Consider the following 17,045-nt stretch of genomic DNA (forward strand, 5'->3'; position numbering starts at 1 on the left):
TTCATCCATTTCAGAGAACGTTTGTGGGTGTTCACTAATCACTCTGGGCCCAAGGGTCTTGAAAGAGATCTTCTGTATTAAGTGACACAGTTCCCAACTGCCTATGCATTCAGACAATGGGCTTCTGCTGTGCACCTCCCACAGGCTTCCTGTCTGGGATGCTAACCTAATTAAAGTTAATTCCCAACATTGCAATAAGGTTCTGGAAAAAATGTTTTCGTCAATTAAAAAATTCTAACCACTATTTCACTGAGAAGCTTCTAATGCCCCCATGCAAAGTAGCAAGGGTTTGAAATTTGGTCAGGGAGTGGCTTTTATGAAGGATGTGCCTTTTGTGTTCCCATGAAAAATGGCCCAATTTGGCCAAGTTATAAAATCTTTTTAAAAAAAAATTGGTTTGCACATGCTCAATAAAGATTTGTTAGAGTCTGGCAGCTAAATTCTCCAAAGATTCCATGTACGCTGAGTGTGTTCCATCCCAGGGCTGCAGGGGCTGAACTGGATTTTCCCTTCAATTACTGCTGCAGCACCAGAGCTGAGAACAGGAAGACTCTCTCTCCTGTGCTCTCAATGCTTCTCTCAATTCAGCCCCATTGTGCCCATATGTTATGATAGTCTTTAATTTACATGATCTCATACTATTTTTTTTCGCAAGACCCCTTCCTCATTAAGTGCACAAGATGGCCTGCTCTGGAGTTGAATCAGGCTTGTGTAATGAAGGATACTATCTGTAGGACCTCTGCTTCATGCATTACAGCAGTTGGGTGGCATGTAGTGAATGACACTGAAGACTGTAGGAACAGGAAGGATGATTTCATGGTTAAGGCAGTCAATTGCTGCCCTGGAGAACTTGATTGCATCCCCACCTCTTCTACAGAGTTCCTATTTGCTAGTAGGCTAGTTACTCAAACAAAACTTTTCACAGGTGGTCACTAAGGGCTTGTCTTCACTATCGGAGTGAGTCAACACAAGTTATGCTACTCCAGTTACATGAATAACATAGCTGGAGTTGACGTAACTTGGGTCGAATTACTCTGGTGTCTTCACTGTGCAGAGTCGACAGGAGATGCTTTCCGGTCCACTTCCCTTACTCTTCTCAGAGAGCGCTCTGCCATTGATTTAGTGGGTCCCACTAGACCCACTAAATCAATCCCTGCTGCATCAATTGCTGCAGTGTCAGTCTCCCCGTAGTTAAGACCAGCCCTCAGTGTCTGTTCCTTATTTCCTGGGTGCCCAGCTTGAGACTCTGGGATCTGAATCACAGAAGTGCTGAGAATTTGCAGTTGCATCTGAAGTCTGTGGGAGGTATGCTATAAAATGCTAAGTACCCTCAAAAATCAGGCCCTGGGTACCTCACATCTTTAATCTGTATGCCTCAGTTCCCCCTACCTTGCAGGGTTGTTATGAAAATAAATCTACTAATATTTGTGAAGCCTTCAGATGCTATACTTACAACCAGAGCAGAAGCTGAATAAATTCAGTGAATTAAGGTTTGCCACACAACAAACGAGAATAAAACAAAATATTTAATAATTGCTCATTAAGTTAGCCCCATCTATTCCGTGCACTGAATGAGGCAGGGGTCCTGTGGAAAAAAATAGTATGTGATGATGTAGCAAAAGACTAGTCCAGAATATAGTCACACAATTGGGCTGAATTAAAGTTGCATGGGCAATATTCATTCTGGTATTCCTAACTTTGGACTGCTTGACTTTGCCATCCTAATGATCTTTTAATGTTTTCTGAGTATAATTAGCCCTGAAGCCGAATTCCCCAGTTCCAGTACTGAACTCTCACTGCCACATCAATTGCCCAAGAATGAATTAAATCCCTGCCTGACCAAGAAACAAAATCTACAGTGACTGTCTAGGATATGGAAGGCCAACACTTCACACATTTGGCCTTCTGCTTGGTGGATTTACTGTGCCTTTAGACTCTGTTGCTGCTGCTTCACGATAGTCTCTTATGAAGCAAGAAATTGTGGCCAAGTATTATAAGTGTGCTTTTGGCTGAAGTCTGCCAGACGGCTAGGTTTGTGTTAATAAATGCTCTTGAAAAGGTAAAAAGATTGTTACATCCCTTATTAATTAAAATATATTAAAGAGGCATAAAAACTATGGAAAATCAGTGATATAGTCTGAGTACCCAGCTGCTCTGGTGCTTACACAAACAGGAAATAACTTAAGCAAATTACATAATATACTTCTTGAAAATGTGACATCTGTCCCTTCCTTTCGTGTATGACTGAGACTGTCATAGCTCTTTAGCTTCATACTACTCAGATAATGCAGGTTGAATAAAGGATTGTTTTTTCGCTCTATGCAAAGTCCCTGTTGAGGGAGGAAAAGGTGTTCTCTTCAATAATAATAATGCTACTTATTCAGAGGCAGTGCAGCCCTGTGTACTGCATGTATTGCTGTGAGTTGTTAACTCCAGAGCCATCCTAATCCTATGGAACTGACTTGCTGCATGGCTTTAACTTCTTTGTGCTATACTTTCCACATCTATAAAATGGATTGATCTTTCCTGCCTCCCTAGGGATTTGTGGAGATTAATTTAGATAAGGCCTGACCCAAAGCCAGACTCCTGTTGTCTCCAATGGACTCTGAGCCAGGACACTTTAATGCTTGAAAAGCACTTGATAGTTATTTCCAAAGTGTTAATTTGACCCAGATTTTTACTATGGGAGTCTCAAGACAGAGTGAGCCATGAAAAGTGAGACTGTCCTTCAAAAGTAGTCTGCATGTTACTAAATATCCCACATCTAGTTTGAGCAGCACTCTGAACAACCCAGGGTTCATTCCAGCCACACATCCCAGAGATTAGTTCATATTGATCCATTAGAAATTTGTTCAGAGGTACAAATGCAAAGAGCTGAGGATAGGAGCTCTTAATAAATATTAGTATTTTCATTCTATCTAGGTTCTTATCATATGGTGATGGGTTCAGTGCATCACAGCACCTGACATACCCATTTGAGGAGCACTACATTTGTTCCCAGCCCCCAAACAGATTTTGGCATTTTGCATGGAAGGCATGTATTTGGAGCTGTAACTGATCAAATATCATTAATGGTAAATATCACGCTTATAAAGTAGCCAATATCTCCATGCGTTTTTTCAACATCCTACAGCTTTCTATCTATATCTGTATGAACATTTTATCAGCAGTCATTGTGAAGTTCTCACTCCACTTCGCCAATTTATTCTTGTACCGGACTGTAAAATATGCCACAGCAACATTCTTCGTATATAGAATAATAAAGTACACACTTTGTCATGAAAGGCACTATACATGTGTCCAAGGAGCTGCACAATTTTACAGCTTTTATTTTAACTAAGTAAAAATACTTGTGAAGAATGTAACTCTTCAGCTTGTTTTATAAACCTAAGAGACAATGGAGCTTTGAACTCCAAAGTTTTGGAACATAGCAAAGCCTCTCAAAACAACTCTATATTATAGTCTGTATTTGATGGTATGTGCCTGTAGTCAAATAACATAGTAAGTGCTGGCATAAAAGGGAACAGGAAGACAAGCTAGATTGGTCTGTCTCTTGGAGCTTTTAAGTGAGTACAGTTTTATTTTTGTTTTTTTAAAACTATTTAGAAAGTTTTGAAAAGATTTACAAATCCTTGATATGTTAATATCAGAGACCCAAACAGTAACCATTGCAGCAGTGATCTTTTGTTTATTACTATATAACGTCTCTTTAAAATCATCAGAGCTCTCTATTTAACAAGGTGCTACCATGTAACAAAACGAGCATCTTTACACTACCCATAACATGCAGCTTCTGATGACTTTCTTAAATGGAGTGAAATCTTTGCTTACACATTTAACAAACCAGATATGTCTATCAAATGTAAATATTCCAAAAAGTTGGGACAAACATGCTGGGTTTTTTGCAGGTGAGTGTACTTTGTTTGAGTATTTATCTGTCCTCTGTCTACTTGCTAGGTATGTAGTTGGTGAGTTAATGTTTCCATATTTTTGAACCATTCCTCTGGAGTTGGACTACTTATTTTTTCCGATGAGAGGCTAGTCGAGTGGCTACTAGCGGATGAGAGAATTAACAAAGGATCATTTGGTAATAAATATCCAACAACATGCAATATTTGGTTATAAATACACTCTAATAACTGGACATGTCCTTCATATATATATATATATAAAATCTCCTCTCATGATTTCTCCATTATATACTTTTTTATTCTTAATTGATCAGTCATGGTCATTTCGATTTAAAGTTAGCTTTCCATATAAAACAACTTTTCCTAGACAGTTGAGACACATAATGCCTTACTTGAAAGTGCTTGTACTGGAAGAAAGTGGGCCAGTTAAAGTTAGTTTTCATCGCTAAATAGTTATAAAAGTTTCTTCACTGAATAGCTGACCAGCTAGATGTCTTCCATGGCTCTCCAGATCTTAACTCAAAGAATTTTATTTGCCATTCACAGAGTAATAGACTGAAAGGGACCTCGAGAGGTCATCTAGTCCAGTACCCTGCACTCGTGACAGGACTAATAAGCCAATGAGTTTTTTGTATTTCAAGTTCTGAACATTCAGGTAAAATTTTCAAAAGTGCTTAAATTACTTAGGGTCCTAAATCTCACTGGATCTTACAAAATTTTTACCTCTCATTCTGAAATACTGACAGAAAGCCTTCTAACTGAGAGATTTTCTTATAGGAAGGCCTTCTATCTGGAGTTGGGGTTGGAGTGAGGACTTGAGTTAGGACAATGGGTGATAAAATGGACTGCTATTAATATTAATCTAACATTATTAACAAATACTAATTCAACAGTGGGGGAAAAAGACAAATCTATGTTGCAAAACGGATACTTTAAAATAGCCCATCTACTTTTGAAGTTTATAAAGAAACATGGTCTCCTTATGTTGCGTACTCAGGCGGGGATGGACCACAAAGCCATAAATATTTGAGGAAGGAGTTTTGGTAAGCCAGGCATGATTCTCAAGTGTCATTTCTGTTTTCCATTTTGTTTTTAGGTTTTATGCATAAATATATACTCTTATAATGGAAAAGTATTGGATACAGGGATTTATTCTTTTATTGTGGTAATGTCCAGTGGCCCCAAATGGGGAACTATGGTGTATACCCATTAAATAAAGACAGTCCCTGCTACAGAGAGCTCATAGTGACATTTAAAGAGATTGTGTAGAGGCAAAAATGTATCTTGTGTGTGTCGTTCAAATAATTGAAAGGAAAATTTAAATTAATCTTGGGCTAAATCATGCCTTCCTCGGTAGAAAGCTGATCTCCAATGGCAAAATGTGCTGCTTCAGGGGTGTGGTGTTTGCAAAGAACAAGGAAGAAGCAATTTTTGCTTCCTCAGGAGGTCAGATCCTCTGAGGTGCTAGGTGTCTTCAGTTCCTACTGAAAGCAGTTGCTGCTGAGGTTATGCAGCTCTTTATAGGAGAGGCCCATATTGAGCAATCAGCGTGGCCTTTCTACCCTGAGATCAATGAGGAAAGGCAATAGTTCTCACCTCTGGGAGCCACCCCCTGATTCTTTTTAAAGCACAGTACAAATATTTAAAGCAGTGAACCTGCTGGTGCATAAAACAATATGATGGGTGCCAGACAGAGTAACTCCAAAATTATATTTTTTTAAAAGGGGAAGGAAAATCTTTATGCTGTTTAGGGGGTTGTGTTTTATGACTTCATCATGTCAAGTCACTGTGGAAAAACATGTCAAAACATTTCTGGAAATTCAAGGAGTCCATCTATCATGTTGACACGACAATACACGTTCCTAAACATCTCTATGAATGCAGCTGCAAACAGGAAGAGTGACTCTCAAAACCTCTCTCATGTAGGATATATAGTTAGACAATTTACAGAAATGACATACATACTGGTATTTCTGAATGTACATGTGGCTTCATTTAGAAATGAGAGCATATCCTGCTTTTAGAGGAACAATTTCTCCTTTCTTTCTGGAAATGCGATGTTACTGCATTCTTGACAGAATAAACACATCTTCTAGGACTATTCCAGGTACAGCCTCAGCGTCTTTAGTCATCCCAGTTGTATTTTTTTCCAACTGAATTGTAGAACTGTCCTTTGCAGTAACCTTGAATGGAGGTTTCTTAGTTCCAAATGTAAAACTCACTACTTCAACTTTAACAAAAAGGAGTCTGGTGGCACCTTAAAAACTAACAGATTTATTTGGGCACAAGCTTTTGTGGGTAAAAAAACCCACTTCTTCAGATGCATCAACTTTGCTTTCCTACATAGCAACAGAGAACACTATCTACTCTAATCATTGTAGAAAAGAATGACGAATACTATTTCTATAGGAATCTATGGCAGGAATATAATTCAGTAATACTGCAGAATGGTTCAAGAACATTATAGACATTTCAGTAGATTTCTAGTAATAACTTCTATAGAAAGTTTTGGATTCATCCTTACTGCATTCTACAGGAATCTTCTCTAAATTGGCTAAAAAAGCCAACCTAAAAGAACCCTTATTTAGCTTGAGCTTCACCTGAAGCAGACCTTTCATTCAATTAACTCCTTCCTCCTCTTAATGTTCCTCTAGCAACCTCTATGCAGTTTTCTAGATACAGTCCTATTCAGTAGTCAAAAGTGACCAATGGACAAATACCAGTTTTATTTTTAACTGTTTGCTGGAATATCCCATTTGGAATTTTTAATTTTTTAGATTTTAAATAATCATTATTGAAGGCACGGAAGCATTGGACTTTATGTAAACAAAAAAAGGGAAACAAAATTATACGACTGGAAATGACGATGAAGAGAGAAAAGGCAGGGGTCAGGGCTAGGGGGAATTCTAATTTAATCTCATAGTTTTTTAAATCCAGAAGGGACCATTAGTCTGAACTCCTGCATATCACAGTTCATTCCATGCCATCCAATTACCCCTGTTTGAGCCCCATAACTCATGTGCTGACCAAAGCATATCTTCCAGAAAAGCATCCAGTCTTGGATTCTCCATTGCTTCATGTCTTCACATAACCACCTCCCATGGTAGTTTTGTTTCAATGATTAATCGACTGCACTGTTAAAAATTTGTGTCTTAGTTCTGATTAAAATTTGTTTGGCTTCAGCTTCCAGCCATCGGTCCTTGTTGTGCTTTTCTTTTTTCAGATCAAAAAGCCCTTGAATACCTGGTATTTTCTCCCTGTGAAGATACTATCCACTGTAATGAAGTCACCTCTAAATCTTTGAACTAAGCCAGGCTGGCCAGCCTGAGCCTGAGAAGGAGCCAGAATTTACCAATGTACATTGCTAAACAGCCACAGTAATATGTCAGCAGCCCCCCAATCAGCTCCCCCCACAACACTCCCAGCACCTCCCACCCACCGGCAGCCCCACTGATCAGTGCCTCCCTGCCCGTACCTCCCGATCAGCTGTTTCGTGGTATGCAGAAGGGTCTCGGGGTGGGGGGGGGAGGAGTAGGAGGAGCAAGGGCACGGCAGGCTCAGGAGAGAGGGTGGGAAGGGGTGGAGTGGGGGCAGGGCCTGTGGCAGAGCCAGGGGTTGAGCACCACCTAGCAGATTGGAAAGTTGGTGCCTGTAGCTCCAGCCCTGGAGTTGGTGCCTGTACAAGGAGCCACATATAAACCTCTGAAGAGCTGCATATGGCTCCGGAGCCACAGGTGGGCACCCCTGAACTAAACAGATAGAACTCTCAAATCTCTCACTGTCAGGCATTTTCTCCAGCCCTCAAGGCTTTTTTGTGGCTCTCTTCTGCACCTTTTCCAATTTTTCAACATCTTTTTTTCAATAACTCATCTAGCTCTCTGATGTGATTCAGCAGACCGCCATCAGTATTCCCTCTTGATCTTTGTGAGTTAGCACATTGATCCATATTCAGTAAGATCCTGTGGTTCTCTTCTAAGAATACACCTTTACCCTGATATAACGCGACCCGATATAACATGAATTCAGATATTATGCAGAAAAGCTGTGCACTCTGGCGGATCAAAGCAAGTTCGATATAACATGGTTTCACCTATAACACGGTAAGGTTTTTTTGGCTCCTGAGGACAGCTTTATATCGGGGTAGAGATGTAGTTTTCTCTCTCCCACCCCCCCCCCCACCCCAGTTTGAAAGAGTCCAAATTCCTTGTTGGGTCCTGGAATGTTGGGACCATCTAGATCAGGGTCAGCAACCTTTCAGAAGTGGGTGCCAAGTCTTATTTATCCACTGTAATTTAAGGTTTTGTGTGACAGTAATACATTTAATGTTTTTAGAAGGTCTCTCTATATGTCTATATATATATTTAAACTATTATGTATGTAAAGTAAATAAGTGTAGTGAAGTGAGGAGAGTGGTATCCTAGGCCGGCAGCAGCTGAGCAGGGCTGGGGGCCAGGACCCCGGCTGGCAAGGGGCCAGTGGCCAGAACCCCAGACTGTCAGCAGGCTGAGCGGGGCCAGCGGATGGAACCCCAGACTGGCAGTGGGCTGAGTGGCTCAGCCCGCTGACTGTCTGGGGTTCTGTCCACCGGCTCCTGCCAGCCGGAACCTGGCCACCATCCCCTGCTCAGCCTGCTTCTGACCCAGGGTTCCATTCATCCTGCAGGCAGCAGGCTGAACGGAGTCAGCGGCTGGGACTCAAACTGGCAGCAGAGTGCCACTAAAAATCTGCTAGCGTGCTGTCTTTGGACACCATGCCACAAGTTGCCAACCCCTGATCTGGTTAAGTGACATATAAGGAAAAATGTAATTATTGCTTAATACTGTGATGTTTATTCTTGTTTATTATGCAGCATAATCCTGTATTTCAAGATTCTAATTAATTACCAATAGCAACCTGAAGATGCTATTTAAAGTAATCAATGAGGAAACAAAAATCTCAGATTGCCTGTTGCTGACAAAGTTCCTCGTCTGCCTTGGTGGGTCCTGCGCTTATTGGCAGATTTGCTCACCTCAGTATCTTCCCCTCTTGTGAACCCACAGTCTGGGTCAGCTCCTCCGTTCTGATCTGGAGTTGGAGGTTTGGGGGGAACCCAGGCCCACCCTCTACTCCGGGTTCCAGCCCAGGGCCCTGTGGATCACAGCTGTCTATAGTGCCTCCTGAACAGGCGCATGACAGCTACAACTCCCTGGGCTACTTCTCCATGGCCTCCTCCAAACACCTTCTTTATCTCTCACCACAGGACCTTCCTCCTGGTGTCTGATAATGCTTGTCTGTCCTCCTCAATCGTGCGTGTGCATGCTCTATCCCTCCCTACTCCGCCTGATCGTCTACGCACTCCCTATCCGTGGCCCCAGAAGTCCCGGGACCTGCTGGTCAACCCCTCCTCGCCCTGGCTAAAAAAATCATCTACACGACCAGGGAAGGAGGTTGGCTGATGGAGACTCTGGTGACTGTGGGGCTTGTTTTCTGTCCCTGGTCCGTTCACGTATCCGGGCGGAGTTCCTCTGGGCGGACACACTGGCTCCCTTGACGCCTTCGAGGAGCAGTGGGCGCTGTCCGGGGTTCTCTGCTCGGTGTCCCGTCAGGCCTCCCTTCTTATGACCCCTGACCACATCCGTCCCTGTTCTTTTATTAGTTGTCCCCCGTAATCAGTGGGCTTCTGTGTCCTGTGGGTCCTCCCTTAGGCTGGGGGAGGATCCTTTAGCAGTGGGGGGCTTCGCAAAGCCCACTTCCCGGAAAACCCAATAGATACTCCTCGCCTGACGGAGTGAGCTCCTTTTTAAACCCAGGTGCCCTGATTAGCCTGCCTTGATTGGCTGCAGGTGTCTAAAATTAAAGTAGCTATCTCCACTGTCTTCTAGAAAGATCTTAATTGGCCCCAGGTGCCTTGATTAACCTGGAGCAACTGCCATTTGGTTACCATGGTCCTAGGGATTTGTTTAGCCTGGGGCTAACACACCTGTTTCTCAGTACTTTACTGTATCTGGCCTTGCCTCATCACACTATATAAAGAGACATTGCCTATAATTTGTGGTATGGGTTTCAGTAGTAAAGGAGTAAAACAACCTAACAAAGTCTTGTTGTTTTTTGTTGCTGTTTTGGCTCTGGAATTAAGTTTTTGTCAAAACTAACAGTTGCCTTTTTGACTGGGTTAAGTTTGTGAAATGTTTAGAAAGAGTCTTTGCGTGGATCCCAGAGAGTTCAGATATTGTAAGCTCACCCAGTGAGTCATGGTTGGAGTTGAATGAATGTGTTAGATTGATTTCCCTCTTGGATTTTAAGCAATCTACTAAGAGCTTATGTTGCAGAGAACTTCACAGATCTAGGAATAAAAATAATTGGTTTTTCCATGAGGGAGAAGTCAAACCAAGAGCTTAAGGTGGGTGACTTTTTTTTTCCCTAATCCTAAAAAGTTCCTAGCTATTGTACACATTGATTTTAAACAAAAGCATTTTGCTATTAGGTAAAGCATATTAGCAGATCTGCCTTTTACTTTCTAATTTTTGAGCACCTTATCCTTTGTTACACACCTCAGAGAAATATATAGAGCTGATCTCTACCCAAAAGGGCATATAAACTAATTCAGATGTGACAGAACAAGAGAGGACAAGAAATCAAATCAAGTGGGACAATAACAAAGGAAAGACAAAGGTTACAGAAATAAAATCTGATTATTCAGATAAGGCACTCTACACCTCTTGTTCAGATAGTAGATATCTTAGTTGCATGAACTCACTTCCTCTATACAATAGGAGACACTGAAGAAGTGAATTTTTTGAGAGATTTGAATGAAGAAACTTTGGCCTGGTGACCAGATTTAAGGGAGAGCATCATACACAGATAGGCAACATGAAAAGAGGCCTGGGGGTTTCCAAGTAGGTGAAACAAATGAAGGCAGTTGACATCACTGGAACAGAGAATGGTAGGAGACATGGTCAGTTGTAGGTTGAGGATCAGTAATGTGATGCCTTAAAAGTCTAATCTTGGAAATGGTAACAAGTTGAACATCTGTGCATTTAACAGAAGCAGAGGAGATGCAGAGAACCCACTTGCAAGACCAAAGAGTGACTTATTGTCCCTCTCAGATCTGAACTGCAAGCTCTAGAAGTTCCATATGCTCATTTGCCTCATTGGCAGGATAGTCACACAGGCACTGATTCAGCAAAGCAATTAACCATATGTTTAAGTCCCAAAAAGCCTCAAAATTGTTCTCATAGTTAAACACATGTTTAAGTGCTTTGCTGAATCAGAGTTTCTGTCTCTAGAGAAAACCCTAAAATAGATTGTGCCGTGCTCTGTAATAAATGCTAGAGCATCCCAGTAACAGATACTTGTCTCACTAGTTTAAAAAAAAGGGGAGGGGGTAGACAAGAACTTCAACATGCAATGTGGTCTGGAGCAAGTGGAAGGAATCAAAGGGAGGTGGGATGTGACATAAGTGGCAATTGAGAAATTATTTTGACAAAAGTATTTTGGGTGGACTGAAGGGTGAGGGGATTGAGGTTGCGGCAGTCATAGAGGAAGAGATCAGGGTATGGACAAGTGATATAGGCATCAAGATGGCTATGAAAGCACTTCTTTAAAAAATGTGGCAGAAAAAGCAATAGCGTTTAGTCACTTCCTAAATGCAGAGGGACATAAGAGGCGAGAAGTAAAAGGTTGAGTTCGGTCTTGGCCATGGTGAGTTTGGAGTAACCGAGCAAGGGTCATGAAAATGCAGTTCTCTGGTTCTTCACTGGCTCTGTCTACATCTGAAATTTAAAAAGGCGAGTAAGTTAGGGGTAGTGTTTCTCCACCTTTTTGATATGGAGACTGCCTTGCTGCCTTCCAAAACTGTGTCAGGGAGATCTCAGGGACTGGCGCTGGTCCACGGACCAGTCCATTGAGAAACACTGAGCCAGAGGATGGCACAGAAGAGTGGTAAGACAACCTTCACCAAAACTTCTCTGGCCTTGCTTATGATTAATCCTTCAGGGGATTAGAAGTAAACAATTATTAGAACTTACTTTTCTGACATGCCTTAGACACCCAAAACACCCACCCATTTGGATGTGAGTTTTGAGCACATAAGAAATGCAAGATCCAGTCCCTATTGCAATGTGATAAAACAGAGTAAGGGCTAGATACCGCAAATGAACTCCAGGGAAGAATCTTCCCTTATACTTCAATGAATGAGGAGACTCTTTTCCTTTTGAAAATGTGTATAAATATATGGGCAGAACTGTATGAGGCTCATAGCTATTGGCATTGCTTTCTGATTAGATCTCACCACGGATAAGTTGCATAGCATTTCCTAATCAAAAGGCTGAGGGGGAAAAAACTGATGTGGGTACATTTTAGACTTGAGATTTGTCTTTACAGGTTCTAATTCAGTATCATTATAGACTAACAAAAACATGAAGTTTTGTATCTGAATTCAACTCATGTTCAATATAAAGTAAAAAAAATATGCAGCAAGGATTGAATTATGAGACTGTGATAATACTTGCAAAATGTATTACAATAAGCTTTGCAATCATAAGAAGGAAATTAAATTTTCTAATTACACTATACGATAAAATGAATGAAGTAAAATCAAGGTTTTGTCCCTTCTAATCTAGCTCTGCTATCTGACATAAGCACAATCCAATTTTTCTCATGTTTATCATGTAGTTCTGCAGAGAATTCAACTTATTCACTGGTACCTAGAGAGAAACCAGTAAGCCAGAGACTACGGAACAATCTGTTCTTGCTCATAGTCTGTGTTATGGTTTCAGGAGTAGCTGTACCTCTGCCGCCTCTGAGAGCACCCACCTCAGATCTTGGACCTCTGGCCTTTACCGGGCTTGGGATGAAATCACATTATGCTTCCATTCTTAAACCGAGACCTAGCTATACGTACTCTTTGTATATCAGGTCCTAATTACACTGTGGGTCTGACTGGCTTTGGGGCATCTATATTTCCTCAATTTGGGAACCTGTGACTATTAATGTATTGACTAACAGCCATCTTAAAACCAAGAGTTGTTTAGCCCTTGGAACAAAATGTTAGAGAAAAGACGTAAAACAACAAACACCCAGCAAGTATATTGAATCTCATCTAATCTTACATTTAGCTACAAGCTAAGTTAGGTAGGGTTTCCTCTTAAGTTACTAGAACGGAACTAGCTTCAATTATTTTAGGAAGCCAAGGACCTCTTGGGATGCAGCCTAGTCTCTGTCTCCCAGAAACTCTCTCAGGGACTGTATCTAAATTCCCACCTTCCCTGTGCATATATCAGCCCAGTTACCATATTTCTCTATGATGTCTTTGTTACAGGGCCCAGGTGTGAAGTCTTCCTTCTGACTTACATTGGTTTTTCCCAGTGGGCTTGCCAGGCCATCTAGGAGACTGTCCCTGTGATGGTTGCTCCACTGTTCATCAATCAGACCCATTCAACCTTCATGGCTTGCAATCATAGATGTGACTGTATTTCTGTGGGGAAGTACCTAAACCACATTTGGGGATACAAACCATTATGCATTACTGAGCATCCCATATTCATCAGAATATGTCTGTTTTAATCACTGATGATCAGATTCTGCCAGCCTTACTCACAATGAGTAGTACCTCACTCTATGAACAGCTCTGCTGAAATCAGTGGGACCCTTCACAACGTAAATTACCCTCACTCACTCTGAGTGGTATCAGTTGGACCCTCCATTTTTAAAAAAGTGTTCTTTCATTTCTGGGAACAAGGAGGAGAAGCCAGCATCATATGCCAGCTTTCGACAGTTCACCAACAAATACTCCATGTGCCACCAATGTTTTACAGACTATTTGGGAACCACTGCCCTGAATAATGTGTGTCTGCAGTAAACTGAGACTCAGAGAACTGTCATACCTTGCTGTAACCAGGGTCGGTACAAGGATGTTTTGCGACCTAGGCGAAACTTCCATCTTGAGCCTCCCCCCATAACTCTGCCCTGAGCCCCCCACCCCCCAGGGCTGGTAGCTCCCCCTATCTGCCCTGAGGTCCCCCCTCCCCATCCTACACCCAAACTCCCTCCCAAACCCCGCACTCCCTCCTGCATCCCAATCCCCTGCCCCAGCCCCTTCCTGCACCAAACTCTCTCCCAGGAAAAAGACTTGACTACAGGAACCCCACAAAATCTAATAGCCCTGGGCCCACAGGAGATTTAATCCAGCCCTGATCAAGCTTAATGTTTTCCTGATTAAGTTATTTTCTTTATAGAATTATAGCTAGTTTCACATAGCCAGAGATTATGCTCTGCATTTATTGCATCATGTAAACATTTATTACAAGGACATAATCCTAAATTAAAAAATCAACAGAATAATAAAATCGCTAGGCTGTGTACAAGCGTCTGAGACACATGTAGTTAAATTACTCATAACTATGAGTAGAGATTCTGGGGCAGCAGAAATGATTACAGTAGATAATGAAAATGTAAATTTTTTACTTTGAGAAGTCATGAAATGACAGGCAAAGCTGTCTCCCATCTGTCAGTTTTAATAGTCACCCACCCTCCCTCCCTGCAGTCTACAGAATTCCATGTTCATTGGCAGTGCCTGAGATTGCAATAGCTTCTGCTGCTCCAGTGCTCAGCCATTATCCAGTTTAGATTGGGTCAAGTGCCTAAAATAGTTTGGGTTTGGTCAAGATGTTTTAAATTTGTAATTACTAACTGGTTAGCAACCAGCTCTGACAAGGTCAGGTTGCTCTACATTAATTGGTAGCAAGATCCTTTTCTGATAGCCTGCGTTACTTCTTGCTGCTTCTTTGTCTGCAAGAAGACCCTGATTCAGCAGACCACTTAAGTACATCTCTTAGCTCCAACTCTATTCAGAAAAATACTTACACCCATAGTTGGCGCCATGGAGTAGAAGCAGAGGTACTACAGAAAATAATCAGTACCACTCTCTTTCATGGTTATAAGTTCTGTTCTGCTTCAGATACCTGGTGCCTTCTTTTAAAAATGCACATTCAAATCCAGCATTGATCTTTCAAATCCACTCCTCTTGGAGTGTAGGAGGTTGATATTTTCTCTTGACTCAAAAATTCTGAACACTTCACCAAGAGAGAACTGGGCTTGCTGTACATATGGTTTGTCTAGCACTAAAATGAAATGCAGGCAGAAAACCAGTTGTCTACCTATCTATCTTAACAGGCTTTAGATGGAAAGTTCTGTCATCAAACAGACTTTCAGGTCAAACACACTTCTAGCAGTGTATAAATTAAATAAAGAAAAAAGCAAAGATAAATTCCAACACTACAAATAATTTTCAAGAGCAGACAGGCAAAATCTATGTCACTCAATCTAAAAGCACTTCAAAGGCTGGTTTGGTTAAATCTAGCACTGCGCTTTACTTTAAGCATCAGCAAACATATATCTCTACCACATGACAAGCTACTTTTCAGATCCTCAAGATAAAGATGAAAAACACACACTTTAGTCTAAATATAGCAGATGTGTTGTTTTAACCTCTGCAACCTCCAGATTCCTGAAAGAAAAGGATATCAACCAATACCTAATTATGATAAACATATTTGTATACTTCATTTGGGTTTGTCACTTGTGGTTCATACATTTAATCTTTGCTTTGATATTAAATTAGCAACATAGGTCACTGATTACCATATACAGAGAACACGAATTACTGAAATATACATCAATCATAAAGTTTCCTTCTTCAGGCATATTCTGCATTGCATTGCTGCTGCCTGACGTCTAGATGGCTTGCAAACAAGGGTATTCAACTATTTCATTCAAAACTGTCTTATTTAACAGTAAGAAATGTACATAGTTTAAAAGTGCTAATTCAAATGGATTGCATCTGTATCAATGGTTTAGTGGAATGTCTAAAGCTTTGAAAAATGCTTTTACCAAGTGATTCATGGAAACTGGTAAAAATTACCAAACAGTCAATCGGATATAGTGCATTAGCTCTAATTGCTTAAGGTGCATTATACGGTGTAGTTGTAGCTGTGTCAGTCCCAGGATATTAGAGAGACAAGATGGTTGAGGTAATAATACCTTTTATTGGACCACTTTCAAGTTTGGTCCAAGTTTAAGGCCCACAATTTAGATTTTTATTCTAATAGAGGGAGAGGTGATGTCTGTTTTCATGATGCTTTGAAAAAATTAATAGTACACCATTTTATCAAATGTATTTAAACATTTCTCTGTGAAGGTGTGAACATGGGCATACCAGGGTTCTTCTAGATCACAACCAAACAATAAAAATGACTCTCATACCTGCTTAAAAATGGATTTAAAAGTTCACAATTGTTGAACTTTGTCAAAATTTGAAATTTCAATGAGAAACTGTCAACATTATGTATTTAGAAATATTTTGACCAGCCCTATTGGCTAGAAACTGTCAGGGTACAAAAGTTAAATTAACCAGCCTGTTTTTAATTGCCTGATATGACTGAAATGGAAAAGGCAAAAATTATAAATGGTCAAAGGTAAATTAGATTAATAAGTGAAGAATTTTATAAATATAAATTGTTGTTAGTGTAACCTCTTTGTACTGGATTCTGTGTTCCATTTCTAGTAGCATGGGTGGGTTTGTTAAATGCCCATACAAGGAATGGAACACTTCTTTCACTTCACTTCACAACACTGCAACACACCTACCACAATCCATTAATTTGCTGTTAACAAGCTCCAGCCCACAATCTCTTTACATTCTTCTCTCTGTGCTCCACACTTTATGGAGTCATGGTAAACGTATTTGAATTAAAGATCAGAACAAGATTCTCCTGATTCACATCCAGTTTCAATATTGACTTTTGTGAAGAGACCGGCCCTCTTGTTCCCTGACTGCAAATTAGGGCAACACAATCCCCATAGCTCCAGTTTCTTAAGTTTACTCAATTCCCTTTAGAGCTCTTATTGTGTCAGTCTGTCTAAATCAAGAATCCTCCAATTATAGACTCTTCTCTTCATCCCCAAACCAAGGGTTCTTATTTGTATTATGGTAGCATCTTATGCTAAGCACTGAAGAATAAAAGGCAGTTCCTGCCACCAAAGATTTTACAATATAAAAAAGATCAACAAACAGCAAAAAAAGATGCTTTGTACTATCAGGATCCAAATGAGGACACCTGAAGCTGGTGCTATTGAATGATTCCTGAAAAGTGCCTC

The 17,045-nt window shown here is 40.8% G+C and overlaps 1 long non-coding RNA gene across 1 annotated transcript in view; it reads right to left on the reverse strand.

Annotated features, from left to right (window-relative positions):
- Positions 1-6,327: 6,327 nt before the first annotated feature.
- LOC142046490 (uncharacterized) overlaps positions 6,328-17,045 on the reverse strand; it is a 46,706-nt gene continuing 35,988 nt past the window's right edge. The window contains exons 2-3 of the long non-coding RNA XR_012655438.1: positions 13,242-13,379; positions 6,328-7,168 (exon numbers count right to left, since the gene is read on the reverse strand). This is a non-coding gene — a long non-coding RNA (uncharacterized LOC142046490). The remainder of the gene's footprint in view (positions 7,169-13,241; positions 13,380-17,045) is intronic.

Source organism: Chelonoidis abingdonii, chromosome 3, assembly GCF_003597395.2.
Source record: "Chelonoidis abingdonii isolate Lonesome George chromosome 3, CheloAbing_2.0, whole genome shotgun sequence".
NCBI classification, from domain to species: Eukaryota; Metazoa; Chordata; order Testudines; family Testudinidae; genus Chelonoidis; species Chelonoidis abingdonii.